A 7,841-nucleotide genomic window follows, 5' to 3' on the forward strand; every position below is an offset into this window, starting at 1 on the left:
CCCTGATATATAGCGGTCAAGAGGTCTCTTAAAATTCTTAAAGTGTGATCCTTTGGAGAGAATACGATCAACCATAGAATTCAAAAAGGAGATGAAGCCGTGGAGATCAGAGCAAATGCCAGCCTTATCCGGATCCTCGTCTGCTAACAAGGCGTGAATACGACTTGATAATGATGAATGAGCTGCGATGAGGACAAATATGTTAGTACAAAATATATGTGTGCATGTATAACGGCAAGTTGAAGCATACCAAGTTTAACAGAAGAGCCTTCAGCATGACTTTGTTCACTCAATAGTGGTGGTCCGGCCTCCTGAACAGCCAAAGTTGGTTCAGGAATGACAGCTTTTGACGCACCAGCTACGTCAGAAGATTTTTCAATCTCAACCTCAGAGAACTTTGGATCTAAGTTGAGATGCTCCTTGGGAGAATATTCTGCAAACAAGAGAATCACAATGAGTATGATGGAATGGTAATCAGAAATTTGAAACAAATGATGGGTAAAACTCACCAGCTCTAGACACAACATCAGCCGACGTACCAACTTCTTCAGTTGGTCTCGCTTTTGTTGCGACCAGACTAATTTGAGGGGTGACAGTGACTTCTATCATCATGGGATCCATGGGAGTAGCAGGTTGAGATTCAGGAATGAATGATTGAAGATCAACTTTGGTTCCCGTCCATGACGAGTGGTCATGACCCTCAGGTTGATCATGAGTCCCAGTGATTATAATTGTATCAGTTCCGGCAACTGGTCCTATAATTCGAACACTTATATGATTAATCAAGTTAAAAAAAAGTATATATATATATATATACGGAGTTTACAGAATAGAGGTTTTACTTTCAGAAGGGCCTGCTTCTGTTGAACCGACTCCAACGGTGGATTCTGTGGCTGCACCAGGAGTTTTCCCCGATAATAAATCGGAGATATACTGATGGTCATCTTCAGAGAGATCAAGATCGAGGTTGTGCTCATTGAATTCCTCGACCTCCGTTACATGTGTGGCCTCTCCTTCAACAGATTCTTTCATTATGGCATCTACAAAATGTGTAGAGTCATAAACAACATTCAGACTTAAACGAAATTGCTCGAAAAGACGATTAACGTTACCTTTGTTGACCAGGACGGATTCGAGAGCTTCACTACTTGTACCCGCTTCTTTTAGCTTGACTAAAAGGAGACAAAGCGCACAGGTCATTAGAGGAGGCACATGGTCCGACTCATTCATTTCTCGGATTTCTCTTCCGAGGGGAGAAAGATCAGTACCTGTGTCTGTAGCCGATGGATCAATGTCAGGAGTTGGTGGAACACCAGCTGGTCCTTCTTTCAGAGCATCCTGCATTTGTTGGACAAAGCTGGTCTCCTCAGTCTCCATACCTCCGGGAGAAGCAGCATCAGCTGGCAATTCTCCTTCTTCTCGACTTCCTACAGAAGTTGAGCATGAAATAAGTTTGAGCGTTAAGAAGTGTAAAAGCGATAAAAACAAATTGTTACCCTGTTCGTCCGAAGAAGCGCTGCGAGCAGATGTCTCCTCTAAAGCAGGAAGACGAACACGTGGCTTAGAGACAGCCTTCTTTTGTCTTTTCAATGGACGCACCTCATCCTGAGCCCCAGATCCTTCGTGACGATGCTTAGTGCGCAATTCAACTCCGGGAAGGACTTGGGATTGAGCTTGAGTGGAAGGTCGCGACCTTTGCCTACGAGCAAGGGGAACTTCATCCTCTTCATCCTCTTCATCCCCACTATGAACCTCTACCGTCATCCGGGGGGGATAAGTCATAACGACTCTCTCCCTTCTTTTCGGAGCATTCTGTGGTTGGGTGGGTGCAGCAGAAGGGCGTACAAGTCCTCTTTCAAAGAAAGAATCGGGAAGACCAGCTGCTTCCTCAGAACTCGAATCAGTCTCACCCGCCCCCTCGGAGGTTTCAGTTTCTTCACTATCAAACTCTCCTTCACTGTCAGTTGGGCGGGCCGGTTCCTTTCCCTTTCTGGAAGATTCAGCAGCCTCTTTTCCTCGGGGCGACATCACAGCTTCACAAGTCGCTTCTGTTGCTTGCCGTGGAGCTACCTCTTCCTCTGAGTCTGATATTCTCCTACATCGAGTGACGATATTGGCGACTATCAACCACTTGCAGTACAGGAAGGTCATCCGTAGAGGTGGCGCTTCAAAAGGGAGATCGAATTCAGCATTTGTACAGCCGGCGATGCTCCAAAACCAAGCTCTCGCCCCGTCGATAAGTCCACCTTGAGAGCTAAGGTGACGATTCGGGTTGCCGACGTATATTTGGTCATAGCCGAATTGACGAGCAAATCGACATGGAAGATAAGGTTCAATGTGACAAACATCTCTTACCCTGAACAATAGATATCCAGGTCGAATGTTCATCGACCATCTGAAGCACCTGACATCCAAGATGGTGCGATTCTGCCTTGGGTCTTCAGCATCCAATAAGGTCGTGTTGTAGGTACCGGAGAACTGAGGGAAGCAGGGGAAGAATTCCCAACACTTATGAATTTTGAACTGCCTTGTGAAGTCCGGCCATCGATGTTTGACCCATTTGCAACCTTCAAGGGTCTGTAAAAGAGGAAGACTAGGATCCACGTCCGGCCATCGATGTTTGACCCATTTGCAACCTTCAAGGGTCTGTAAAAGAGGAAGACTAGGATCCACCGTCTCAGGGGCCTCCATTAAATCTGGCCGGTGAAGAACCAACCATGTCATCAAATATGTATAGGGTAATTCTATCTTCGGAGAGGATATGCTGGCGGAAGATTTCTTTTTCTCCTGTGTGAATACGGAAATTAATTGCCATAATCCACTGTGAATAGCCGCCACCATAGCAGGAAGCAAGGATAATTTGCGACCTGTAGCCAACTGGACGGCTGGATACAACACTTCCATTGGCATAGCATCAGATGACTGGTGGGGAACTACACATCTCTTCAGCCATAAAGCCAAATAACCAGCCAGCAGAGTAGTGGGGCGAATCGGAACACCAGCTTGCCACAGATAAGAACGGAATTTAGTCCCATGCGGAAATCCGTCTTCTGAGTGAGAGGTGTAAGACTGTGCGTTCATTTTCTCTAACAGCCGATTAATTTCATTCGGAGTCAAAGGAGATAATCCGCACACGTTTTCTGAACGATTATCCAGATTCTTGAACAAGTAATCGGCGAATTGTTTTAGACTGATCTGGGGAGATTTCTTCCTAGCTTTAGTATCCATCTTGGCCATGGCTATGTGATAATGACAAGTCAGTTCCCATAGAGTGTCATAGGTCACGATTGACCGATCTTTCATCTTGTTCAGCTGATTGGTGGTTGGGAAGAATTCTTGATATGGAACATCGCCTATGGGCAAACTAGACACCTTCATCATTTCGTGCAGTGGTAACCCGAGCTCTCCATTCTTGGTGAAGAAGGTGTTGGTGTCAGGGTTATAAATATTGAATAAACAGAGGAAATGACCTACACTGATCTGCAGACCATACATGGTGGCACGGATTGGGACTTCCAACCCTAGTTCTGCTAACTCTCGCCCCCAATGGTTCAACACGTATCGAGTCATTCTAGTCCACCACCACTTGTCTCCAAAATAATGGACCCATCCATAGAATCTGAAGTTCTGGTTGGATAGTTTCTTCTTCGCTGCAGCTAGACGATTCTTCATGATGTTTGCCTGTGCTGTCGTTTCATTCTGCGGAATATTGTCCTGACCTAAAATGCCTGGATGAAGTCCACGTACAGAGGCTCTTTCACTGGAACCTGGAGTAGCCTCTTTCCCAATGAAACCGCAATGAATGCGCTCGTGATTTTCAGTTAATCTCCAGAACATTTCACGGCTAACGGATAAATTCCTAAACTTTAACAGCGAATGCTCCCGAGGAATCCAAGGCAGATATGAAAATGAAGACCCGCTTTGATGCAACCATTGCGCAGGCTTGCAGAAAGCAATCTCCGGATCTTTAACCGAATCACCAAACAAGAAATCCGGCTTCCTTATACATTGATTCGAGTCTTGCTCTGAAATCAAGGTTGCATCTGTGATTAACCATCGTAGAACACGACAACTACCTCGCCGGATCAACTCTCTAGCCCCTTCACTATAGTCAGATTTAAACTGGGGAGATGATTCAATTAACGGGAGCCCCTCATAATAAGAGTGGGTAGCGCTACTCTGACCCGTAACCGCATCAGCAATAAAGACGGTAGAAGGAAATTGGACTGATAAAAAAAATATACATAAATTGTGTAAGAATGGTCCTAAAATTTCAGAGAAAGCGGTATATCTTACTCCATAAGATATAGTCGTTATCTCATAACAGGTGTGACGATTTTCCATCTACCACATGTATAAAGAAAATATGCGTTACTATGCACAGGTATTATAACGGCATACAAAAACCTTTCAATACATGTAGGATGATATGAAATCGCCCCTGTGTACTCTGAAGTGTGTTTTGTCCAAGCAAAACAAACACTTTTAAGCGTCGATCCCCTCAAAGGAGGATACCGGCTCTTCTCGAAGGTATCTCAAAGGATACAAACGAGGATCTGCATACAAATACAGTAACATATATATGAAATTCACGAAATACAGTATCTAAATTCGTGAAAGGGTAAAAGAAACGTACCCCCATGCGAAGCGGCAATAGGGGCAGCCCCTTCGGGGGACTGAACGGTCGGACGGCCTCGGGGAGCTCGAGATCGGCGCGGCGACATGATGAAAACACAAGCTACATTGAAACCCGAGAGGAGAGTTAGGGTTTTGAACGTGAGATTGAACAAAATATCACGAAATATCACTAAAACAGTGCATGCATGAGGGAAAATTGAAGAAAATCAAAATTTTGAAAGAGGAGAGGGAGAACAGACCTTCAAACATGGAATGAAATCCCTCCAAACAAAATCTCCACCCAAATCAGTAACAAAGGGAACAAAGGGAAGTCGAAAACTTGCAGGAAATCGCCAAAAAATCGCCCAGAATATCAACGTGAAAACCCTAGAAAAAACCTAAGTCGGGGTTTTATAACCCAGATTCGCTGAGCGAGACAGACTTTCCTGTCTCGCCGTGCGAGACAGTATATACTGTCTCGCACAGCGAGACAGCATATACTGTCTCGCACCGCGAGACACATTTGCTGTCTCGCACGCGCGAACAGTATATACTATCTCGCACTGCGAGACCGTGTATACTGTCTCGTAAGCGGGGCAGTATGAGCTATCTCGTAACATGCAATGGCAAAGATTGTTTTGATATGGTGTTTTGATACACATGAATACCACAATGGGTACACGAGTCTAAACTGTTTTCTACATTCAACAGGAAGTTTCTGGAGAATATTAATCCAAATATTCTTAAGGATAACCTGGTGAGCTCTCAATGGATGTATCAATTCATTGACAAAAGTTGAACCCAAGAACAAAATACCAGCTTCGATTCAAGATCTCAACAACGGTGAAGCGATAAACGCGAGGCGCGGGAAACATTAGCTATTCTACAAAGAACTGAATAGCTAAAAGCAGAAGAGATCAAGCATTGAAGCCATTTATAAGTCTTTGCACACGATCTACTCAACCGAGCATTGAAGGGATCGTAAGTAAAATCTATCTTATCCAAAGTATCCCATGCTCTTCTATAAAAGAATGAGTCTGGAATACTTTGGAGGGGGTATCTGTAGCGTCAAAAAATGCTAATAGGTATCCAAACATAAGAAAAGATCACTCAAAAATCACAAGAATTGAGGCTCATACTGTTTTTGAAAAATCAAGACAGGTATGAACTGTCTCACACGCGAGAGCAGGCTTTGCTGTCTCGCCAAGCGAGACAGGCTTTGTGTTCGCCAGCGAGACAGTGTTTACTGTCTCGCCAGTGAGACAGTGTTTGAAATGGTCAAAACACTTAAAAAACTCCCACCCACGTGTCCATGTAACTGCCAAGGACGTGGAGAACATCGTGGGTGAAAATCACCTGAATAACTACCAAAATAACAGAGTTTGAAACGTGGAAGGCAGTTAAAACGAAAACTGTCAGGAATATTCTTTTTCCGAGACAGCATTTACTATCTCGCGGGCCGAGACAGCAAACACTGTCTCGCCCGCCGAGACAGTAAACACTGTCTCGCGGCCTAATTTCGCCGTTTTGTTAAGTTTTGCAGTTACAGACCCCTGAGGCTATAAATACCCCCCTAGGGTCACTTCTGACGAGGATCGAGCATATTTTTTGAGCAATTCAGAGCAGAGAGAGCAGACGCTGTTATTCTTGGATTCCTTTGAGATTCGAGCTTTGACTTGATTTCAAGAAGAACGACTATCTTACTTTGATAAGATATCGTTTTAAATTCTCACTTCGATAAACGAAGGAAGAATCATAAAGCCCCCTTCACGATCTGTGATTCGGCGGTCCACGAACCAAAGCGTTCCCGGCACAGGCAAAGTCCCACAAAACAAGAATCGATAAACGATTTTTGTGTTATTTTCCAAGAGAGTTGTAATTTTCTTATTTGTCGTTGTAATTCTCTGTAAACAAATTAAGTTTTAATGGAATCTATGATGAAAACAACTTTCGACGAAAACAGTCCTCTTCATTGAGAAAAAGGACAGTAGCATGTGATTATGTATAGATTATCGTGAGTTGTACAAGGTCACTTCCCAGATCACGGATCCACTATCGAGGATTTATGACTTGTTCGACTAGCTATGGGGAGCGCAGCATTTCTCGAAGATTGATTTTCGTTCTAATTATTTTCAGTTGCGAGTGTGGTAAATGGATATTTTCAAAACCATATTTTCTGACTCGATATAGGTCTTTTGAGTTCTTGTCATGCCATTTGGGCTGACCAATACACCCATGATATTCATGGATTTGATAAACTGGGTTTTCCGTCCATGTTAGGACCAGTTCGTAGTTGTTTTATCGACGACATCCTTATCTTTTCAAGATCGGAGGCAGAACATGAGCAGCATCCTCTATTAGCATTGCGGGCATAATTGACAGTCGAGATTAGAGGCATCAGTGATATACTGAGTTCAGCAAATACGAGTTTTGGCTATAAGAGATCAGATTTTTAGACCACGTTATCAGCAGGTGGAGCATAACAGTGGATCCAGCCATTGTTGAGGCCATACTTGATTAGGAGCCACTAAGAACCATTATAGGCATTCGTAGTTTTGGTAGGGTATGAGAGAAAGTTCATTCGGGACTTTTCGAAGATTGTAATACAACTTACACACCTTATGAAGAAGGGTGTATAGTTTTCTTTGGGCACGGGGTGCCAGGAAGCCTTTGAGACTAATAAGGCTAGATAGACTACAGTAATAATTTTGACTTTTCTAAGCAGTGATGCAACATTTGTCGTTTACGTGGACACGTCATTAGAAAGACTAGGAGATGTTTTGATGCAGACCTGGAGGGTATAGCTTATATTCCGCGACAGTTCAGGTGCATCATACCAGATATACAATATATCCAGGTACAATGAAACTATACAAAGATGTGAAGAGGCACTTCTGGAAGAGTTTCAAGAATTTGTTAGGTAGCCAGTGTGATATTCTAGTGTTTTCCACCTGCAGATGGATGGACAAACGGAGAGAGTAAACCAAGTGTCAGAAAACATGTAGCAAACATGTATTATAGATTTGCAGGATAGCTGGGAGGATCATATCCCATTGATTGAGTGTGATTATAACATCATTTATTATAGACTATTGGCATGGCACCGTATGAGGCATGGTACGGGAGGCATTATAGATTGCTTATTCATTGGACAGAATTATAAGAAAGTTTATTGCTTAGATTAGAGCTTGTGAGGCAGACTACATTGAAGGTAGCAGAGAGTC

This window comes from Asparagus officinalis, chromosome 3, assembly GCF_001876935.1.
Source record: "Asparagus officinalis chromosome 3, Aspof.V1, whole genome shotgun sequence".
Lineage (NCBI taxonomy): Eukaryota > Viridiplantae > Streptophyta > Magnoliopsida > Asparagales > Asparagaceae > Asparagus > Asparagus officinalis.